Below are 22,255 nucleotides of genomic sequence, written 5' to 3'. Positions count from 1 at the left end.
AGAACCAAAAAGTGACAGGCATGATTTTAAGTCCAGATGTGCTGGACTCCAGCACTCTCTATTTCATTTCTTACCACAAAATATTACCTCATAAATATCTTCTGTTTGAATACTTGGTTAAGTATGACCAATGCTATAAGGCATGCTGCCAACTGTGCTAGAGAAAGTTCCACACTGCTCTTTGGTGAAATTCATGGTGTGCTCTTTAAATATGAGCTTTGTGTTAGATAGTAGGTGCTAATTGAAGAGTTTCAGGCACTGATTTCAGTTAAAGGAAGCTGCTAAAATATTATCAATTCACAGGATGTGACAAGGGTCTTCAACCCCACAAAGTCACTTCATTTACAATAAATTTATGTTTATGGAAAGTTTTCATGAATCATTGGTTTCACCCAAAATAAAATATGGGAAAAAGGTTCTATTTTGTTATAAATGTTCTTCTACAGCTCCAATGAATGATATTTTTAAATAACAAGAAACTTTAACCTTGGGAAAAGAAGCTGGAGAGTTGTACTTCTGCTACCAGTGGTACCTTGTTGATAAACAAGTGAGATTTTCAGTTTCTAAAATTTCACATAACACTCTTCATTTCCTTTACATTGAGTCCAAACAACTTTTATTTTTAAAAATCCCCTACTTTTCCCCTCCCACATTTCTTTTCACTTTTCAACCCACTCTTTGTCTCATTCTCTGCATCATGAAAGTGAATTTCCTTTTATTGTCATCCTCCACTGTCAAAAGTGAGGATTCTCACTTCATTGACTCATTTGCACTGATAAGTCATTTCCATGTTTCTCCAGATAGCATAAATATCTCGTTTAATGTCTAAATTATCATGACATTTTGGATTAATCCAAAACATCACAAAACTGTATTTTCCAGAGTGACCCTAAATTGCACTTAATATTAAACTCCATTTGTAAGTTGGCTATGATAATATGGTCTTAATAACAATGCTCCGTAAACCAATAATTATAAAGTGTGTGATGCATGTTAGTTAGATTTTTTGTAATTTGCTTATGTAAAGTGGAGGTTAAATCATTAACCCTGGTGTTTACCACACGATTTTAAATGGACTTAGCTTGTGAAGGAGAATCAAGTGAGATAATGTAGATGAAATTTATTTGTAACGTGTATAATTATGTGAATGATATTCATATCCTGCAGTACTTAGTAAAATTTTCTAAATGAAAACCTGTCTTTTTAACTAGAAAAAAATTCAAAAGAGAAAGTTAACATCAGTCCCAGGATAACAGAGGATCTGTTTGTTCTGTGAAAATTCCTGTTTTGTTTCATTTTGCTTTTTTTTGTTTTTTCCTTATTAACATCCATGGATTTCCCTTTCCATACATGGGATTTTATTATCTAGTTTGCTGATCTGCTCTTGTTTCTTTAGAGCCTTCCAGTGAAACGTTCTCCTTCCAGTGAATCAGCTGCATCTTCCCTCCCTGTTTACCTAGTCAGCTGGTCTAATACCCATAGACTTCACATCTAAACATAAGACTGTCACTTTGGAATTAGGTGCCTTTCCTTAATTAACTCTAATCATGATTCTAAATAATGATCTTGACTTAAATGTGCATTTTGATGAGAATAAGCTTTGACACCTGACCTTTAGATTAGATGAGTTAGGAAAGCTCTTTGCCTAGACCCATTGAATCACACCACTGGCAGCCCTTCACTCTAACCTGGTTTTCTCATGAGGGCCTGACACACCCCCACAGGCCCATGCACAGGCCCATGTGTTAAAGGGTAGTTTTCCAAATCAGTTCAGTTGGGAGGTAGCGTAATCTTTAGAAAGGAGAATGTAGTGGGAGATCCTTGGGACCTGGGTGACATGCCCTCTGAAGAGACTACAGGACCCTATCCACCCCTGTTCTCCTTCTTCATCTTGACTCATGATTTGTGTGTTGCCATTGTTATCTTTTGTTTTCATCAGAGGCCGAATCAGCATACTGATCTGAACGTCTGAAACTGTGAGCTGCATAAATCTTTTCTCTTTATAAGTTAGTTGTCTCAGGTACTTCATTGTAGTAATGAAAAGGTGACTAGTACAGAGATGGGTATAATTTGGTGGAAGAGGGATATCCCTGTTTCCAAAGATGGAAGAAGATGAAGTTTATAAGGCATCTGTTCTAGAGAGAAAACTGTGGAAAAGTTACTCCATACAAAAAATTAAATCATCATTCGTCAATTAAATTCAGCAACAACTTTTAACATTTGACCAGAGTATAATTTAGGTGTTTTTTAATTTTTTATTTAAAATTGATATTTAGGTAAGACATTAATGTGTCATTTTAAACTTCAAAGAAAAGTTTGCTTTTTGTATTGTCTGGTTTGGGTTATGCAGTGTAGCAGATATAATTATATTTGCCTAGTATTTGCATAGTGATTTCATACCAGATTCAGACAGTACAGCTAATGGATGGGTTCTTTTCGTTCTTTGATTCTGAGCTGATTTTACTATAGAATGAGAGCACTCTAATTTGTCTGAGATGTCCTTTCACAGTACTCTACCAAGAAAAGTGAATATCCTAATAATATAAATAAGTTAGACTAACCAATACCATAATTCTGTAAGAAACGCATGACTTATTCATGCAATAAGATTTGCTTAGCACCATTTATTTATAAGAGATTGTGCATGACAATAATAAAAAGGTAAGCTGTGTAATAGTCATCTTTTTATCCCTTGTACTTATTATTGAGTCTAACATTCAATAAATGTCTAGATGGATGAAGAAATATATCTAAATAAATGTAAGAGTCAGTAAATACAGTATTAATTATTAAAATGCACTTCAACATCTCTCCACACTTGGAGCCACAGATTGGAAGAAAGTCATATAAACAAATACTTCCAATACACAGTGACATATGGTGTAAGTGAATGCATAAATGGTAATAGGAGGGCTGAGTGAATAAATGCAACAATTTGGAACTGCGGAGTGAATCATAATATGTTCAGCTGCAGGTGGCAGAGGTCCAACTATTTAGCATCTTGCGTGAGGAAGAACTTTGTTTCTGCTTCACATGCACACAATTCTGGAGAAAAGCAGGGGTTCCTGTGTGGACTCTGCCTCCTATCCCTCACTGCAACTCTTCACTCGAAGGCACAGGACTTTCCTTCATCCCAGACTGTTGCTACAGTGACAGTCGTGTCTTCTGTTGCTGCCATCCTATTGAAGTTCCATCTGTTGAGAAAGCAGAAGGATCCATGGGAGTAAGGGCATGGGTCAAACGTCCTCCTAGACCAGCTCCCCAAGGCTTCCACAGGACACGTTTGCTTGCATTTCATTGCCTCAAACTCCTTCGGAGAGCCATGTGCCCTTTCAATCATGTCTAGTGGGAAAGAAGTCATCCTGTATCCAGCTAAAACCAAAACACGGGAAAAGGGTGCATTTCTATGGGAGAAGAAAACAACTGGATGCTTTCTAAAGGTTGTAACGTCTGACTGAGTTTTGAAGCAAGAATATTTGAGGAGTGGTATGACATAGAGGTAGGACAATGTGAACATAGAAAGTGGCATCGGCAGAGACCCAGAGGTCAAATGAAACGTACTATGTGACATTGCCTTAAGCCAGGTAATAATAAATTTGAAGATTTTTCTTGGTAAAAATAGAGAATCACTGATGGATTTTGCCAGTGAGTCACATTATCAGGTTTTGAGCAGAGGAGGGATAGATAGAGAATGGTGTGAGAACAGGAAGAGAGATCAGGGGCAAAGCAATAGCACTAATTAAATTATAAAAATATTGCCAATATTGTAGAGGAGAGGAAAACTTCAAAACTGTGAAGATGAATCTATCTAGTGCAACAGAAAGAATCTGATTAACCAATGGGATAGGAGCTCAAAGCAGCCAAAGTGTTAAACACTTGTCAGGAGTTTCTTGCTGGGGTCCCCAGGTGAACAATTGTGGTTAGAAACATAATGTGTTGAGTGGGTTTCATGGAATAAACAGATCATGTTTGGACTTTAAAGTATGAATTGCCTTTGGAGCATATATTTTGGAATAAGTTTCAGATTTAAGGAAAAAAAAAAATATATGAACTGATGGTGCTGCTTGGAAAAATACGAAGAGTTAAAACCATCCAATACTCTAAAATGTCACACCGGTGCCATGCGTGATCTCCTGCAGGCTGCATGCCTCACTACCTCAACTACATTTCCAAAGCTTGGTGTAACATTCTCCTTCTGTGTGTTGGGTGGATACCCTGACTTCCATTGCATAAGTGGTGTATGGTAACATTGAAAATGAAATACTGTGTGCTCTAAATCATATTAGAAGTTCAAATGTCTTTTTCAGTATCATTCGCTAATATTCTAAGTAGTAAAAGAGAAGATTCTAATTATCGTATTATAGAACTGAAAATGAGGAATATGCTCATCTACCTAAAACACAGTAACTAATAACTCTCTAGTAGATTTAGAGTGGGTTCCTCATCACGGTACCTGTGTATAACCTTAAAAGCTCCTCTGGGAACTGCTCCCCCTCTCCCTGGCTTTCTCCCGACCTTATACCTAAACAGAATGGAATCTTGTAAGGACAATGGAGGGAAGGTACTGGGAAAGATCTGACTTCATAACAAGACTGTAAGAAATTAAAGGCCATCAGACATAAAAAAGGGGGTGTAAATATTCTTCAATAGAGCTCTGGAAAGTCCTGTGTCCAAGTTCTAGACAGTTGTCATTTAAACAACTAGTTTAAACCATTGACTTGGGCAATGAAACTCTTTCTAAAAAGTTTCCTTTCTCCAGAACACATTTCCAAACCACCTACAAAAATCTATTTGTTTTCAAACTCCTAACAGTTCTGTTCTGAAAGGCAGAAGATTTATAGACCTTCCTGAGCATAAATAAAAACCTTAATTGGAATGGCCATGAACATTTTCAAAATATAAATTTTTTTCAATGTAGGGTGTTCCTTGTTGATGCTTTTCTCCTGTTTTGTTCCCCATCTGCTCTTCACTTATATTTTTAAAGAAAAATAATGTGGAGGGTTGGACTTGTGGCTCAGTGGTAGAGTGCTTGCCTAGCACATGTGAGGCACTGGGTTTAAGTTTCAGCATCACATAAAAATGAATAAATAAAATAAAGTTGTGTCCATCTACAACTAAAAATATTTTTTAAAAATTGAGAATATCTTAGAGGTTCAAAAATATGACTATTTCAAAACATATAGGAGACAGGAAATAGTAATCACTCTTTTATATTTAAAATCTTAAAATTCAGCCTGTGCTCCATTTATTTTAAAAAAAAAACTGAAAAGGAAAAGCTAAGGATCAAAAAAACACAACTAATAACTCTCTAATAGATTTAGAGTAGGTTCCTCATCATTGTTTTGGAGTGAACTAATTTTACTGTAGATTGACATATTTTTCATTTGAACCAAGAACCAAGATTCTCTATGATATATGGTTAAAACTTGATCTTCTTTGTATTTAGTATCAGTGAATATTTAGTAACATTAGGACAATTTTTTTTTAAAGAAAATTGATAGAGGCATGCTTTTATACACACACTTTTTGGATATAATTAACTACCATTTTAAAGACTGCAAAAAAAGTGGCAAGGTTACATCTTTATTAAACCATAAATTTAGTGTAAATGATACCTTCACTTGGCTAAAGAAAACAACTTTCATTCCTCATGATCAGCCTTATTGTATCCACTATTAGTAAAGGAGAGTAAATTTTTAAAAAGTTAAATCACCTGCTTTGAGTTATTCAGCAAATTGGGAAGGACAAATAAAAATTTACATTTAAATAAATAATAACAATGAAACTCAGAACTAAAGAACTCAAGATAAAATAGTTTCATATTTTAGGAATTTTACAATATATATGATGACTTATATGATATGAGAATTATGAAAATTTGCTTTGATATTAAAATCCCCATGTTTTTCTCTTCAGGGGAATTAATAATCTTTTGTTTGGTTCTCAGGCATGAGAAAAATCAAGATTTTAATATATGGGAAAATTCTTATGCCTTTTCAAATAATGTAAATTATAGAAGTAAATAAAACTTGTCTCTTGAGCAACAAGAAGTAAATTATAAATAATCAGTAGGTATATAATAAGTAAATCAATATGACCTCTGAATAATCTTTTAATTAAAATATTATTCATCAATCTACTGAAAACACAGGCTAGCCCTGTTATTGTTTTCTGAGAATTTCTGTGCATGAATGTTTTATTTTTATTTGATGATAGCTGTCAAATTTAAAAGGCACTTTTATGGGCTTGAAAACTTATTAATATCGCTAAATAGGACAAATAGTCAAAGAAATCCCCATAAATGAAAGGCAAATTTAAGAAATACACTGAGTTTTATCTTCAGCTATTTTCAGCATGACATAATAAAATTGGAAGAAAGTACAAAGTTTCCTTGGAAATACACATTGTGGCAAGATTCCCAAAGTGTTAATCATGTACTTTTATTGAATTAATAAAATGTAAGATACAATGGGTAAGGGAAACCTTATAACATTAATTATAATTGAAATGCCAGCATTTTAGAAAATGGTTTGAAGTTGAATTTGAAACTGCCAGTTCCACAGTGATTCTATTAAAACTTTGTCTTTTGGCTCAAGTTATAGAAGCACATGCAGTTGGTTTCTTCCTTTTCAGTTCAAAGTGAAAAACTAAGTCCATTTGTATTCATTCCCTTCACAAATTATATTGATATGACTAAAGTGTATTTTAAAAACATATTAAATTAACACACACCCTGGTGGCTTTGAGAAACAGAATACTTTCATAGACTAGAAACTTTAAGGAGTTTTGCAAGTTATGACAGAAGAGTCAGGAAGGACCAGAGCTCAGTGTAGGGACCCCGTTTCCACATCTAGAATCCTTCCTGACCTTTTGAAAGTTAGAGTGCTCCTTAGTTGTGGTCATTTCTTTTTACATTCAATGTTGTACACATCCTCCTGCAAAATGCTGGTTTTCTCAGAGTCGTTTCTCTATCCCACGATGGTGTCTTCTCTGTATCCTTTAATAATAACACTTAAAAATTTATTCATTAAAATGGCTTTGGCAAGTAGAGTTTCTGGAGCACGAAGTGGGTGTGGCACTGGGGACAGATACTAAATCAGTTTACTTTTCACTTTATTTACTTTTCTTAAGACTGAAACAGACAGAAGACATTATGTTAAATGAAGTGAGTCAGGCACAGAAAGAAACTTGGATTGTGTAGGATTATGTACAGTATAGTTTGGAACTATTTTCATTTATGTGCGTGTATTTGGTGAAACATGTTTTACCTATTATTTTGACAAACAGTTGTAGCTCAGTTCTATTTATCAACATTTTACAAACAAGCAAGGGTACTGAGCTTATTGGAGGGAAATGAGTGACATTTAGTATGTTTTTAAGTACTCACTGTGATTGGCTGATGTATAAGAATGCTGTTATATTCCCCATTTAAATAGTCTATTATTGAATGGTTGTTGATATTCTTCAAAAGTTTCTGAATTGACAATGAAATAAAGTTTCTGAGAACATTGACATAGTGAGATCAAGTTGAATTTTGGAGAAGGTAGATCATATCAGACTTTTATAGGTCTTAATAATCAAACTTGGCTCTTCCTTTCTTTTACTCCTTTAATAGATGTTGTAGAAATTTTGAGAGTGGCATTTTGATGATCTTTATAGGAATACTTAGTACTTCTGCAATTTCAAAGGTCTGAGTGTGTCCACCACATTTTATGAGAAAGATAATGCAACATAATAATAATAACAAATTCTTTACAGTCATATAGCCTTGGCATCAAATACTGACTGCTTGCTTCAATCTGAGTCATATGAATCAAAACAGAAGTGGGATGACTGAGTTCATAATACAAAATGAACTGAGCTCATTGATATCAAAGATCTTTTTAATGTACTGTGGCTTCTGTCCCTTGGTACAGAAACACAAAGATGCACTTCCAGTATCTCCAGAAAGTAAGACACTCTCCATACAATCTAAGGCAATTTATACTCCATTGTAAAAATTTGAGAGTTATCTTTTTGAGAGTTATCTTTTTTTGTTTATTCTAACCAACATTCAAATATAAAATTTGAAAAGCTACCACTTGTAAAGGAGTTTCTTTTATTTTCCTCATTATGTTCATGTCAAGCAATCAAGAATTTTTTTTTTTTTTTTTTTCAAATTTCAGGGTGTTTGCAGAAGCAATGTTAATGGTCTTGTGCTAATAGATATTATTAATGGTTAACAGCTCTATGAGGATTTCATCTGAAGATCCCAAAGGGATTTATGAGTATTACCATTCTATTTTCTAGAAGATAGAAGGGAATTCTAATAAAATAACTGTGTAGTTATACCAAATCTTTCTGACCTTGTGACTAGCAATATGCTTTCACTGTAATGTTTGGAATGCAAATTGCACTCCTATGTCATGTATTTGGTTTTATCTAAAGAATCAACCAACCAATTCTAAGGAAGAGAAGCTTCTTTCATTGTGCCTGTTGGGTGTTCAACGTATTTTGATTTGATTTCCTCCTCTTTACCTCTCCTCTTTCAGGCACATTGCATCTGTGATCATTTTAAGATTTTTTCCCTGGAGGTTGCCCCTGGATCATGATTAGAATATTAGAACCTACTTTCCAAAATGAGTAAGAACTGCTTGTATCCATTATTCATTGGCCAAACAATACCCCCTGCCTGTAGGCATCGGTAGGCATGGTGGTGTGGACGTTGATGGGTACCTTCCTGTAGGCTCCTGTAGGTATGGTGGTATGCATGTGGATCGCTCTATTCCTTGCTTAAAAACTTTCAAGAACTGAAACAATTTCAAGCAGCAGAAATTGCATAAGAAAAATACTTTCCAGCAGAAAGTTCTTTCCTTCATAACTGAAACACCATTCTCTTTTCTGTTGAAAGCAATATTGATTAAGGAAACCATCCTTGCAAGCCAATCCAGTGCCTAGATTTTTCTTTATTTCCCTCTACTCTGTGAGAACAGTCCTACCATAATCTTACTGTTTACTACATTATTCTTTTTTAATGTACAACATGATGTAGGATAAATAAAAGTTAGAAGGCAAGACAATTTATTGAGTTATTTAACTATTTTCATTTTGTCCTGGCTGGTGCTGGAGACTTGCAAACAAGATTTATTTTCACTTCCACAATCTACAGTTCTAATATGGGCTTGCTTCTTTTTTTTTTTTTTTTTTTTTTTTTTTCTTTTAAACAGTTTTTAACACCTATCATATTTCAGGACAAAAAAAAAAAAAATTGCTTAAAGCCACCTGAGACACTTATCTTCCAACAAGACCACTTTTGGCTTCCAAGACAAAGGTCGTCGAGGGAAAAGGCTGGGGTGCTGCTGAGAGTCAAGGGTGGGGCATTGTAGTTGGGCTAATGCAGGTGTGACCAGTGTAGTTTCCTCACATCAAAAGGTAAAAAGGGTTTAGAATTTTATTTCTTGCTTGTTAACTTATTTGAGAGTAGAAATCCTATGTCCATCTTATCCTGAGTTAGTTTCATGACTGTAGAAACTTATGTGAGTACCAGAACCAGAGCTGAGCCCTCAACCACCTGTGTCCCCAGAGGCAAGGACTCCACTAGGTGGCAGCAGTGAGCGGAAGGTGCAAGGACTCACTCACCCATAAAGGAACAGAACATTCTGGCAGTGCCTAAACCCTTCAGTTCCTTATGAATCTATGTGGGAGACCTTAAAACAAAGGAAATGCTTTCACCACTAGCAAGTTAGGATCTGAGCAAAATTTAAGACCTGATCTAGGTAAAGAAATGAGAAGTTTAATTTTGCACAAAGAAGAGTGTAAGAGAAAATGGTACCTACTTAAATTATACATTAACTGGTATTTGAATAAATTTAAATTATGTAAAATATAAATGTATGGTTATTAGAATTAATGATCCACCTACATTTTTTAAAATTGGAAATGATTTATTTGAGCTTTTTTTAGTTTTAATTTTTTATTTTTATTTTTATTTTTACAGACTGCATTCTGATTCATTGTACACAAATGGGGTATAACTTTTTGTTTCTATGGTTGTACACAATGTAGATTCACACCATTAGTGCAATCATACATGTACACAGGGTAATGATGTTTATCATTCCACCATCTTTCATACCTCCGCCCCCCCCCATTCATTTCCCTCTACATAATCCAAATTTCCTCCATTCTTCTCTCTGCCCCCACCTCCGCACCCCCATTATGTGTCATCATCCACTTATCAAGTCTTTGTTTTTTGGGATTGACTTATTTCACTTAGCATGATATTTTCTAATTACATCCATTTACTTGTAAATGCCATAATTTAATTCTTCTTTACCACTGAATAATATTCCATTATATTATCAAAAACACAAACAATAATAGATGTTGGTGTGGATGTGGGGAAAAGGGCACACTTTTACATTGCGGGTAGAGTTCAAATTGGTGCAGCCACTCTGGAAAGCAGTATGGAGATTCCTCAGAAAACTTGGAATGGACCCACCTTTTGACCCAGTTATCCCACTCTTTGGTTTATACCCAAAGGACTTAAAATCAGCATACTACAGTAACACAGCCACATCAGTGTTTATAGCAGCTCATTTCACAATAGCTAGAGAGTGGAACCAACATTGATGCCCTTCAACAGATGAATGGATAAAGAATCTGTGGTATATTTGAGTTTTTTTGTCTTTTGCTATCATATTCTGAGCATTCTTTGTTATAGCACATTTATTTTTAAAGATGTGAAATTGAGATTTTCTTTTGATTTAAGTAATCAGATTATTTTCATAAAATCAATGGTGTTTTATGAATTTTGTAATCAAAACATTTACAATACTCAAACTAATGATTTTTGTTAATTTTCTAGGGAAGGTGTGGGTTGCCAAAATAAATAATAAATAAGCAAGTTTCTCAATTTTCTACTAACCTGAAAGATTTTTTTAAGTAAATAATAATATAATTTATTTTATACTGATAAAAATGTTTTAAATTATATACACATGCATACATGAGAGTGTTTGTGTATAAATGGTATGTTAACTTAAATGTACAAAACACTGAAAATTACATAGCCATTTTAATCTCAAGAGCCCATTTACATGTGTGAAGGGAAGTGAAAATAAAAAGATGAAACAGGTAGCTATTTTATACTTAACCTTGGAAGCATTCTATTATTACAAATTTATTTTTATTAAAGGTCTGAATTGAATGTTTTTGTTCATATTATTATTTTAAGAATAGAGTCCTAAAATTGTATTCAGCAGCTTTTGCATGAATGTAGAATTGTTACAGGCCATTAATTGTGTTTTAGTACAAATACAATAGTTATGACTTTATGGACTTTTGTATGTAGTAACTGGATGGAGGTTGTAGTTAGAAAGAGATGGTCATTTGAAAATTAAATTATCCAATTGTTTTCTTCCTGACGACTGCTAAGTAATTGTCACAGTTTTCACATAATGAAGATAGCTGCCTATTAAAATGAAGCAGACATGAAATTAGAAGGGAAATTAGTAACACAGAGGAAGAAACGGGGGAAAGGGGGGCACTGGGGAATGAAACTGACCCAATTATGTTACGGGCATATTTGCATATGTCACAATAACGTCCACTATTGTATATAATTTAAATGTAACAAAATTAATCAAATATAAATACAAATCAATAAATATAGAGGAGAAAATTATGTTATAATCTCTAGTAATAAAAATAGCATTATTCAATATATGTGTACTGCAAGTCTGATTCCATCCCGTGTACTTATGAACTCTAAATGTTGACATTTAAAGTTAAGTACTGTAGCTATTCATAATTTTACATCTGAAGAAGTTGAGGGACAGAGTTCAAGTAACTGGCTTAAGTTTGCACACCTGGCACCAGGTAGATCCAGAATGAATCTCAGACAACCTGGTACCAGATTACAGACTGCTGGCACCACCTATAGGAGGCATTCATTGGAAGTTGCTTACACATAAGGGGAGCTCACTATCTACCTATTATTGTATTGACTCTGTCCTTAAACAATTATTCCACTTGCTACTTAATATGCAGCTGTAGAATGGAATCAATATTAATCAAACCACAGATGTTAAAAAGTCTTAGGCCATTAAGTGACTTTTCTAAGGGAGTGTGAAAATAAATGTGAAGGGCAGACATGAACTCAGTTCTTTCTCAGAATCTGGTGTGTTCAGTAGGTCCACTGGAGTGCTGCCCCAGGAAACGTGCCTGTGACATTTTAGTCGTTTTTTGGTTGACACAGACTCTGATTTTATGCTTTTAAGTTAATAATAATGTTCGCACCTCTGACATTTTTAATGATCTGAGTCATTGTATCCATATTCTTTAACTAGGGAAGAACAACATCCTTAGCAATAAGAGTAGTTTAATGTGTGGTGAGTTTTTAAAATGTTTATATTAATTGAGCTAGTTATTTTTTAATTAGAAATCTGATTCTAAAACTAACCACAGAAATGGTTTCATAAATAAGAGCTATTAACAGCATAAATATATAGCAATAAAAGCAAAAATTAGTAACAACCTAAATACCAGGCAATAAGGAAAGACTTGTGTAAACTATGATTTATTGTTGTTGAGATAGACATTCATGGAAATAGTTCCTAAGAGTAGTAATAACTGGAAAACAATTATGAAATACATTCAAAATAAATATTTGGATACACTCTTGCCTTATGTTAATGACGGCGACTTTGCTCTTGTTTTTATCCTTGTGATTTTTTTTTCCTTTTCAAATATTTCTGTGTGACAAGAAAAGATCTGAGCAAGTGAGGGCACATAGTGATTGTGTAAGCTCTATTGCATGGTTAACATTTCATTAGTCTTAAGAAATTATCTGCAGTTGAAATAACATGCTTTTCTTGGCTTGTGTGGTATTTAACCTTAATTTCCAAGAATATACCATTAAAGGTCATTTAGGAAAGGTGGCCAGAGAAAATTGGCAGGGAGTGGTAGCTTTATGATATTAGAAGATTGGTTAGAAGCAGGACAAACAGAATGTATAAACACAAACATCAGGCTGCTGTTCACTTTTCTCAGTTGACAGAGAGAAAACATAGTAAGCCTGCTGCGCATGCTTGAACTGGATTCTCTCCCAGCATTCCCCTGAGGTACTGGGTCCCTCATCCATTTGCTGTTAGTGTCAATACAACACCTCACCATGGAGAGTGTTCCATCAGCTAACAAACTGAGAACAGGTGGGTGAGCATGGAGGGCCAGCCACACCCAAATGATTTACCAAGGGACAGATGGAATCTGGACTTTCTAGGTGTAAGTTGGACCTGGGATTGGTTACCTGCTGTTTTAGTCAGCTTTTTCAGTACTATGACCAAAAGACCAGACAAAAAAAATTTTATAGGAGGAGAAGTTTATCTGGAGACTCAGTTTCAGAAGTCTCAGTCCATAGACAGCTGGTTCCAGTCCTGGGGACTGGAGGTGAGGCAGAACATCACAGAGGAAGAGTGTAGCAGAAGAAAGTGACTCAGAACATTGCTACCAAGAACCAGAGAGACACTAAGCTCATGCCCAAAACGACCCAGCTCCTCCAGCCACACTCTACCAGCCTGCAGTCAGTTACCACCCTGTAAGGGGTTAATTCACTGATTGGGTTAAAGCTCTCATAACTCAGTCATTTCACCTCTACACTTTCTTGTATTGTCTCACACATGAGCTTTTGGGAGACACCGCACATCTAAAGCGTAACACCTGTATACAGAACTTTCAGGGTAATTAGCTTTCAGAATATGCAATACTTTTTAGATTGCTGAATAAATAATTTGTCCTAAGTAGTATGTATGAGAATTATGAGGGTAAGAAGGGGCTCTCCATACATGGTGTAATTAAAGCCTACAGTGGAATCCTGATTAGCTCATTATTAGCTGTGCAATCTGGGCCAATTTACTGAAATATGCTATTCTAGGTTTCTCACCTAGAGAATAGGATCAATCATAGAACCTGACACTTGAGGTTGTTAGAAGGCTAAATTAAATGTGGACTTCTCTGCCAGAGTTCCACATACAGTCTATTATTACTGTCGCTACTATTAGTGGTAATGTTATGCCCCAAACCCCAAGGGCAATAGATGAGAAATAAGCAGTGACTCCACTCACTTCCTAGCTGGGGAGAAAGGTTTGGGTAATCTCCAGATCAGGAATTTTCTGTTTTAAAAGAGTGGGCAGGGATTAGCAAGGCTGGATGCAGTATGAAATGAAGAATTATGGACAAGTCTCGAGGTCAAAAAAAAAGAATTGCCCCATAATTTAGAGTTTTCTGTGAGGGTAACACCTTGATCTCTCAGACAAAATTTAAATAGGAAAATCCCCACCTGTCATTAAGATTCTCTATCTTAAGTGTGCATGAGGTGATAGGCCGCACATAACACCAGCGAAACTGATTTGGAAGAGGAATTTTAATCAGAAGGGATTATGGTTTAGAAAGTTCAGATTTGGATATAAAAGAGCGAAGGCAAATTGTAATTTTACATTTTGAGCACAATAGAAAAACAAATTAGAAGTCAAAGAAAAGATAGAGGTTGGAAATTAAGTTAAGAAGCAAAGAATGTTGAAAACGTAATAGTATGTAAACATACCAGAAGGCAACAATTGGCTTTTTTTTTTTTTTTTTTTTTTTTTTTTTTTTTGCTGTACTGGAAGTTTCTGTCATATTCGTGAATCCATTTGTATCCTTAAATAGGTACAATACAAGGTTCCTTTGGAAAAGTGGACTACTCTATCTCCCCTCGATCGTGATTTTTTTTCATTTAGGTGAAGTAGGCACATAGGCAAACATTAGCTAAAATCATTGCAAGTGGATTATTTGTTTGAGAAACCAATGATTGCTTTAAACAAATAGATTGCTTAAGAGTAAATTAAACTTTGTGTAAATCTTGGGAGAAAATTTGAATGGTTTCCATCGATCCACATGCTCTCTAAACACTTGTGTGCAAATAACCTCAGCTCTTAGGTGCCTACCTGACTCAGGAAGGCTGGGCATTTTCCTGCACCACCCTGTATACTTGGGCTGTGATCAGTGCATTCTGGCTCATCAAATAGTAGTTTTTCTCCAGCCTTTGTAACTCCTGCTTCATGTGAAACAACGGCATGCCTAGGATGTTTGCAGAATCTTAACTAACAGCACCTGGGAAGGGTAACTCCCCTCAACTTTATCATCTGTCTTCCCAATCTACTTCCTTGAAAATTCATTCTTATATTAACTTCAGGGGTACAGGTAGACATCTGTCCCTCAGCAGTAGCTTCTAATTCTTCATTATATCATGTCTGCCCTATATCTTGCCTTCTTCAGGTAAAGTTGTGTGATATTAGAAATAATTATGACTTCAGTTGACATCACTATGATTAATTGCTGTAAAATTCACAAATCAAAGATTGGCCAAATGATTTCTCTAGCTGTTGGTTTTAGTTCACTCAGACTGCTATAACAAAACACCACAGGCTGGACAGCTAATAAGCAAGGGAAATTTACTTGTCCTGTTTTCTGAAGGCCAGTTGTTGAACCGCAAGGCTTTGGCAGATTTCCTGTCTGCGAGGGCTTATTCCTCTAGACAGCAGCTTCACACTGTGTCACACAGAGGAAGAGACACGTCTCTCCCTGGGGCTCTTTTATAGGGGTGTTAATCCAGTTCAAGAGAGTGGAGCCCTCATGTCTTAATCACCTCCTCTCGGCCCCATCTTCTCCTACGATCTCCTGACTTCAACATGTAGATTTTGGGAGGACACAGACATTCAGAACATAGCGCTGTTGCGGGTCTTGACTTATACACATTATTTCCTTGTTATAAAATATTTTTATAACATTAATGCTATAACTTGATCCTCTCCCCCAAAGTTCATATGTGGGAAATTTAATCCCCAATGCAACAGTGTGGGGAGGTGGGGCCTTATAAGAAGGGATGAGGTCAAGAGGATTCTTCCCTCGTGAATGGATTGACATCACTATTATGCTAGCAGGCTAGTGCATTTGTTATAAAATTAATTATAATATTATAAAATAAATAATAATTCCTTTTTAGGAGAAATACCACTTTGAAGAGGAAAAATATTAACACTTCAAAGAGCATGTCTAAATTTGTGATGTTTAAGGTTATCTGAAGAATGATAGGGGGACATTTATGGGCATGATTTGGCAGAAGTGTGAATGTCCGATAGATCATGCCAGCTGGGAATAGTCTGGGTAAGTTTTAGTTAATGATTATTTTCTGTAGTAGCCTAAGAGAGATACTTCAGGAAAGTAATGCCCAATATTTAGACATTAGTCATATTATATTTTGATATAGTTGTCACCACCCCAGCCCTGGCACTGAAACCTTTAAAAGAAATGCCTGCTGTACACAGTAACCCCATTACCATTGCTTTGGAGAAATAAAGTAATTGGAGTCACATAAAGAATATAGAAGTCAGGACAGAGCAATAGTAGGAACTGTGACCAGGAAAGAAGCAATGAAGTGTCCGGTAAATTTGAAGAACTCAGATGATATGAAAATTGGCTCAGGATAAAGGTGAACTCCCCTGCCCCAAATCCATGGGGGACATTGAAAACTATGGACACCCAGAGCAGATTTAGCGTCCTAGTTTGAAGATCAATTTTATTGAGTTACAATTTTCATGCAATAAAATGCACCAGTTTTTTATTTTAAAAAAGATTGTTTGTTTTAAGTTATTTATTTTAAAATTACTAATTTGTAATAAAATTATTTGTTAGGGTATTTGATAGAAAAGTGAACCTAGCCATGTTCTCTTGCTCTTTGGTCTTCTCTTGCCTGTATTCTGCCATGGGATGACGCAGTTTAAGGGCGCTCACCAACTTGCCCCAACCTTGATATTGGATTTCCCATCCTTCAGAAATGAGAGGTAAATTTCTTTATAAATTATCTGGTCTGTGCTATTTCATCATAGCAACACAAAACAGACTGTGGCAAATAATAAAATATATCTCATTTTGATATAATTTAGGAGTTCTTTTGTTTACTTCTGCTACTTTTTATTTCCTTGTGATACAATAATTAACTGTTGGAGCCAATAGCGACTACTTATGTTTTTCTACTCCGAGGCCCCTTTGCCCACTACAAAATCTTGAATGTATGCATAGCCAATATCCTAATCCCTTAACCAAATCTTTAGAGAGAGATATTGTCATCCTGAGATTTGAAAAATTTATTTAATGAGCATGTATTACTTAAAGACTAGGGAGAAAAGGTATTTTTAGAAACTAGGTGACAGAAAGCAGAGTACACCCAGAGTGCTGGTAAATAATTAAAATTGCCTCCACCAGAAAAATCGAAGAAAACTTCCACCTAAATGATATTCTGAGGGCACACTGCTATATTTTATATAAGTTGTCTATTTACTAGTACTTTTATGATGAAAGCTTTTTTTTTTATTTCATCTTAAAGCAAATAAAAGTGATTACCCTCAAGAGAAATGCACTATAATTCTGATACCCAAAAATGTGTCATACTGAAATATGAGTACTCCTGTTCAATTAGGATAAAGGTTTTCAATAAACTTTTGACATTTTTGAAGGCCTGATTCTCAACAACAGCATTACAGAGCAATTGGAATTATTAATCCTCTGTGAGATCTTGGTCTCTCACGGTGTATAGTTGCAACCTCCAAATCCACACTGCTGTTCTGCAGGTTATTTTTAGAGGACACATTTTATTTTCCTAGAATATCCACAGTGAAGACCTCCAGCAGCACCCCTAGGGTACCACATCTAATACTTACAGTGGACCCCCAGAAAGGTGGGTTGCCTCTGATTATATCACTGTGTGCTGCAAATCTGTGAAGAGACAATTTTTTAAGACAATTGCTAACTTGGCATCAGGTTTTTCAAAAAGCATGGAATCTTCATGCTAGATTATCTTCTGGTAAATGCAAACTAATAAATATCTGCTGCAGAGTTACTATTGTGGTTTACAATTTTAAGTACATGATGTGTTATTCTGCAATAGAAAAAAAGGTTTAAGTTCCCCCAGAATGAAATATAAATTACCACAGCCAGATTGCCAGAAATTAAATGATTATAAATATGTTCTTGATAGAATTGTGTATATACACACACATATATATATATATATATATATTATATAATATACAGGTCTCTTTTAGAAATTTCAATGCTAGATTCCCTGGGATAGAATATTATTTGAATATTATTCTCAAAGTGTCAAGACTACAAAGTTCAATACAGTTCAGCAAATATTTGCTTAATAATTGCTGTATGCAAAAAAATGTGAACACATTAATGACACAGATTTGATTTTAGTAATAATAAATAAAACCACCTTATCCTCTGTTATAAGTGACACATTCAAACATCTACCAAGGATGGGCAAGGCAAGCATGAAGCTTCTGAAGATAAGTACTGGCTTTGCAAAGGCACTGTGGCAACCTGGGAAGGCATTGGCTGTTTCTAATGGGTGGAAAGCTGCTGCTTCTCTACGTGGTAATGGTTGCAAACTCTTGTGTTTTATGCTCTAGATGTTAAATGAGCTTTGGAAATATTCATTTGTATACAGATTATTGGTTCACTAAAATTGTTTTTTAAATCTGTGTTTATGATATCTATACCATGTCCTTCAATATCCCATTTCTGCACAATAAGAAGGAAAAGAGAAATCAAATGTCTGTTTTTAATTCTCCCTTACACTAGCATATTTCAACGCTTTTTTTTTTTTTTTTTTTTTTTTTGGTCTAGGAAATAAGATAAATGATATCCTTGACCATCCCTTTCAATCCACATATTGGACAAGATGAGGTCTTTACTTCCATTCTTTTCCTGATTCAGTCTAGGTTTTAATGACATATGCAATTTTACTTTAAAATTTCTTTTTGCAGGACAGTTATGGCAACATGTGCTTATTGTCCAGCTACTTAGAAGGCTGAGGCATGAGGATGACTTGAGCCCAGAAGTTCAAGGCCAAACTGGGTCACATAGTGAGACTCTGTCACTTAAAATAGAAATAAATAATAATAATAAACTGCACCTAATTAGAACAAATTAGATAATTATTTTCATTCTTATTCATACTTATGTATTTCAAAATTCAATTTTAATAACTGCCTTACATCTCAGAAAACGTGACAGAATTCTACCACAATAATCTGTAAAGGTTTAGTTTCTTATCATTTCTTCTTGAATACCATAACTTGCCTTTCATGTATCCTTCCATCTTAAAAATTTTAAAACATATATGTGTGTATTATACATGTACCTATGCATTTCGTTCTTCCCTTTTTCTAAAAGAAGAAAAGTGTTAATAACTTAAAATAAACAAAATTGATGAACTTTGGCAAATCCTGGGCTTTCATGCAAATTCCCATTTGCAAGGGCTGTGGTATCCTCATGTTCAGAATCATGACGTGAGGATTCAGTTCTGAGTCTCCATCCTATCGATTTAAACCCTTTTCTCACCATTTTCCAAATTTGGACAAACAATTGAAGGCATTGATAAATAGTCCCAGGTGCAAGACTTTTACTCACTTGGAATTTGAGTGTGAATTTCCTCTCTGCAGAGTAGCAGCTTTCCACATGAAAAACGAACCTGTGAAAAGACTGGCTGATTGAACATTCATTCCCTTCCCTGCTTTGCAATGAATATAAACTGACTCTGTTTCAGTTTATGCACCTACTCATTTTCTACTTTAGAGCAGCTTTTATGCTAAAAAAATGTCTGAAGAACTTCCATCTTCTGGGAAGAAAAGTGTGTTATATGTCAAAGCAGCAAGCGTTAAAAGACTGTAATATTTTCAAAGGGTGGGAATCAAGGTCAAATCAAAAGGCTAAGTCCTTTTACTTTCCTGCATATATTGTTTGCATTTCTCTTCTCTCTATTATAATCATGTCTATTTGCTAAAAGGTTATGCAAAATAAATTAGGCTTTTAGAGCACTGACAGTTCAGAGAAATTCTTTCCTCTATTTTTTTGCACTTTATACGTGAACACCTGCTACACTTTTAATGAGCTTTAAATTATACTTTACACCCATGTAACAAGAATGGATATTGCTCTTTCGTTATAATCAAAGAAAATATCAGTATGACTTGTTGCTAAGAGCAACAGCTTGTCAAAAAACGATACTTCCTCTAGTAGCAATATAGATAGATAGGTTCAGGTTGATAGATGGAAAATATGATTTAAACTACATTGAGAGTTATCAATCTTTTAAATTTTCTTGTCTTCTGTGATTTAGGAGGAATTTGTCATTGTTCTGTGGCCATGCCTAGATTATTTTCTTCTGTTCTTATCTCTGTTCTTTCAGTCTCCTTGCCTCTTATAGGCCAAAGAATAAAAATGAAGATTTTTCATTTATGCTTTCATTTGCTCTGACACATTAAAATGGATAAACTTTCAATGAGACTCCAAGGGACTCTTGAAACATCAAAATACAATGATGCACCTTTATTTTTTATCTCTTTCCCCCCATCATGTGTTTTACTTTTAAATACTCAACCTATTTAAATGACCCCTGGTTATTGTCAGATTTCCTTTTAAAGGAGTTTTAGTATATGTCAGAAAATAAAGCATTAAAAATGAGGCATAGCAATTTGACTCTATCCCACCACTCATGCGAGAGATCTCAGACTTCATTATCAAGCCGAATTAGTTTCTTTTTCAATATGGTATAAATTTAAAGCCACTTACAGAGATGTGAGATGGTTGAGTGGAAGAGAGGACTACTTAAGTATGTAAGATATCATGTAGTAGAGGCAGAAAAAAGGACCCTGGCAGAGGGACATTTTTCATGAGGGTTTTTGTCCCGTGTCCCCATCAGGCACTTGAGGAAGGCAGCCACGGACATCCACGAGAGTCTCTCTGCTGAAGTTGAACCCTGTTGGATCTGATCCTGTGCTGGATTTTCTGGTGAAGATAAAAACATGACGTACACAATAGTCAGGATTAGTCATTTAAGTTTCCCCTCTCCACTTAGGGTGGGGTTGACCATCCTGTGAATTAAAGAGTCTCTCTAATGTGAAGGTGTCTGGTAATTTAAAAAAATGGAAAGATGAGAAAACAGTGGAATGTAACAGAAAGAATATTTAAAGCTTGATGAAGAAAGATAAAGAAGAGAAAGACATGAAATGGAGATATTTTAGCATATGGTCCTGGGCCACTTACAATCCCTTTTTGGAAAACAGTGTGATGCTTAATTGGCAAATTACTCGACATAATAAATCCCATATCTTCAGCCTTTAGTCTTTCCAATTTTATAGAAATGCTGTTTAATTTCTGAATTAAAATTAAAATGAATAAAACACAGTTTACAATCTTTCTTTTTCATTTATTTCCTCCAATAATTTGCCTTTGCCTTTATAAGCACGTATTACTGTACTCTCCTTTTCCAAAAGAAAAATTTAAATGGCTCATTAAAAAGCAGAAGAAAAAAATGTACTTTTTCTTCTTATCACCCATAACAAAAAAAACTTCAAATAGCGTTTAGTTCTAAAGCTCCTCAATATGCAAGCTATCTATTTATACTAATTATTCAAGCCTTGAGAGACTGAAAACTAGAGATAGAATTCTCATGAGAAAAAACAGCTCTGCGTGTTATGTGTGAGCATTCCTGAAATTCACTGCTTCCATTTACAACAGCTTCAAAACAAATATCATATTTGGTATTTTAATTTAGCTAATAACAATGATAACTGTTTATAAAACAATAACAAGGATGGTACATTCATGGAGATATTTCTTTACTTAAGTTGGCTATAATGACATCATTAAGATGCAAAAAATGTTCTTTAAACATCCTCACTTATTTTTCCGGAAAATTGAAAGAATTCTAAATATTAGAACTAGTATTTGAGCTTTTGTGTAACTGGAAAAAGCACAGAGTTAATGTGTATTAAATTCAGGGAAAATGTTTTTCCATATTCTATAAGATGTTGCCTAACTAAGGCAGGTTTTTGAGGTCTTTTTACTTACAAAGCTTCTGTCTATAATACGTCTCTCTCTGTTCACTAAATGGTGCTCAACTTTCCCAAGCTGCTGAAACTGAAGTAAAATTGTAACTTTGTATCAAATATGCACTTATGTTAATTATTCTATATGAGTTAAATTCCCACATAATTTGACAGTTTCAGGTAAGCTATAAAGCCATTTTTTTTGTCTTAATGACCACATAATATTAGACTTCAATCATTTATTAATATTCTTTGAATGTTCCCTTTTATCAACTTACAAAAATCTTCAATTTTAAAGCATAGGCTTTGGTGTTCATTGGACAAATTTGGAAAACAACTAG

The sequence above is a fragment of the Sciurus vulgaris genome, assembly GCF_902686455.1.
Source record: "Sciurus vulgaris genome assembly, chromosome: 9".
Classification (NCBI taxonomy): domain Eukaryota; kingdom Metazoa; phylum Chordata; class Mammalia; order Rodentia; family Sciuridae; genus Sciurus; species Sciurus vulgaris.
This window is presented reverse-complemented; position numbering follows the sequence as displayed.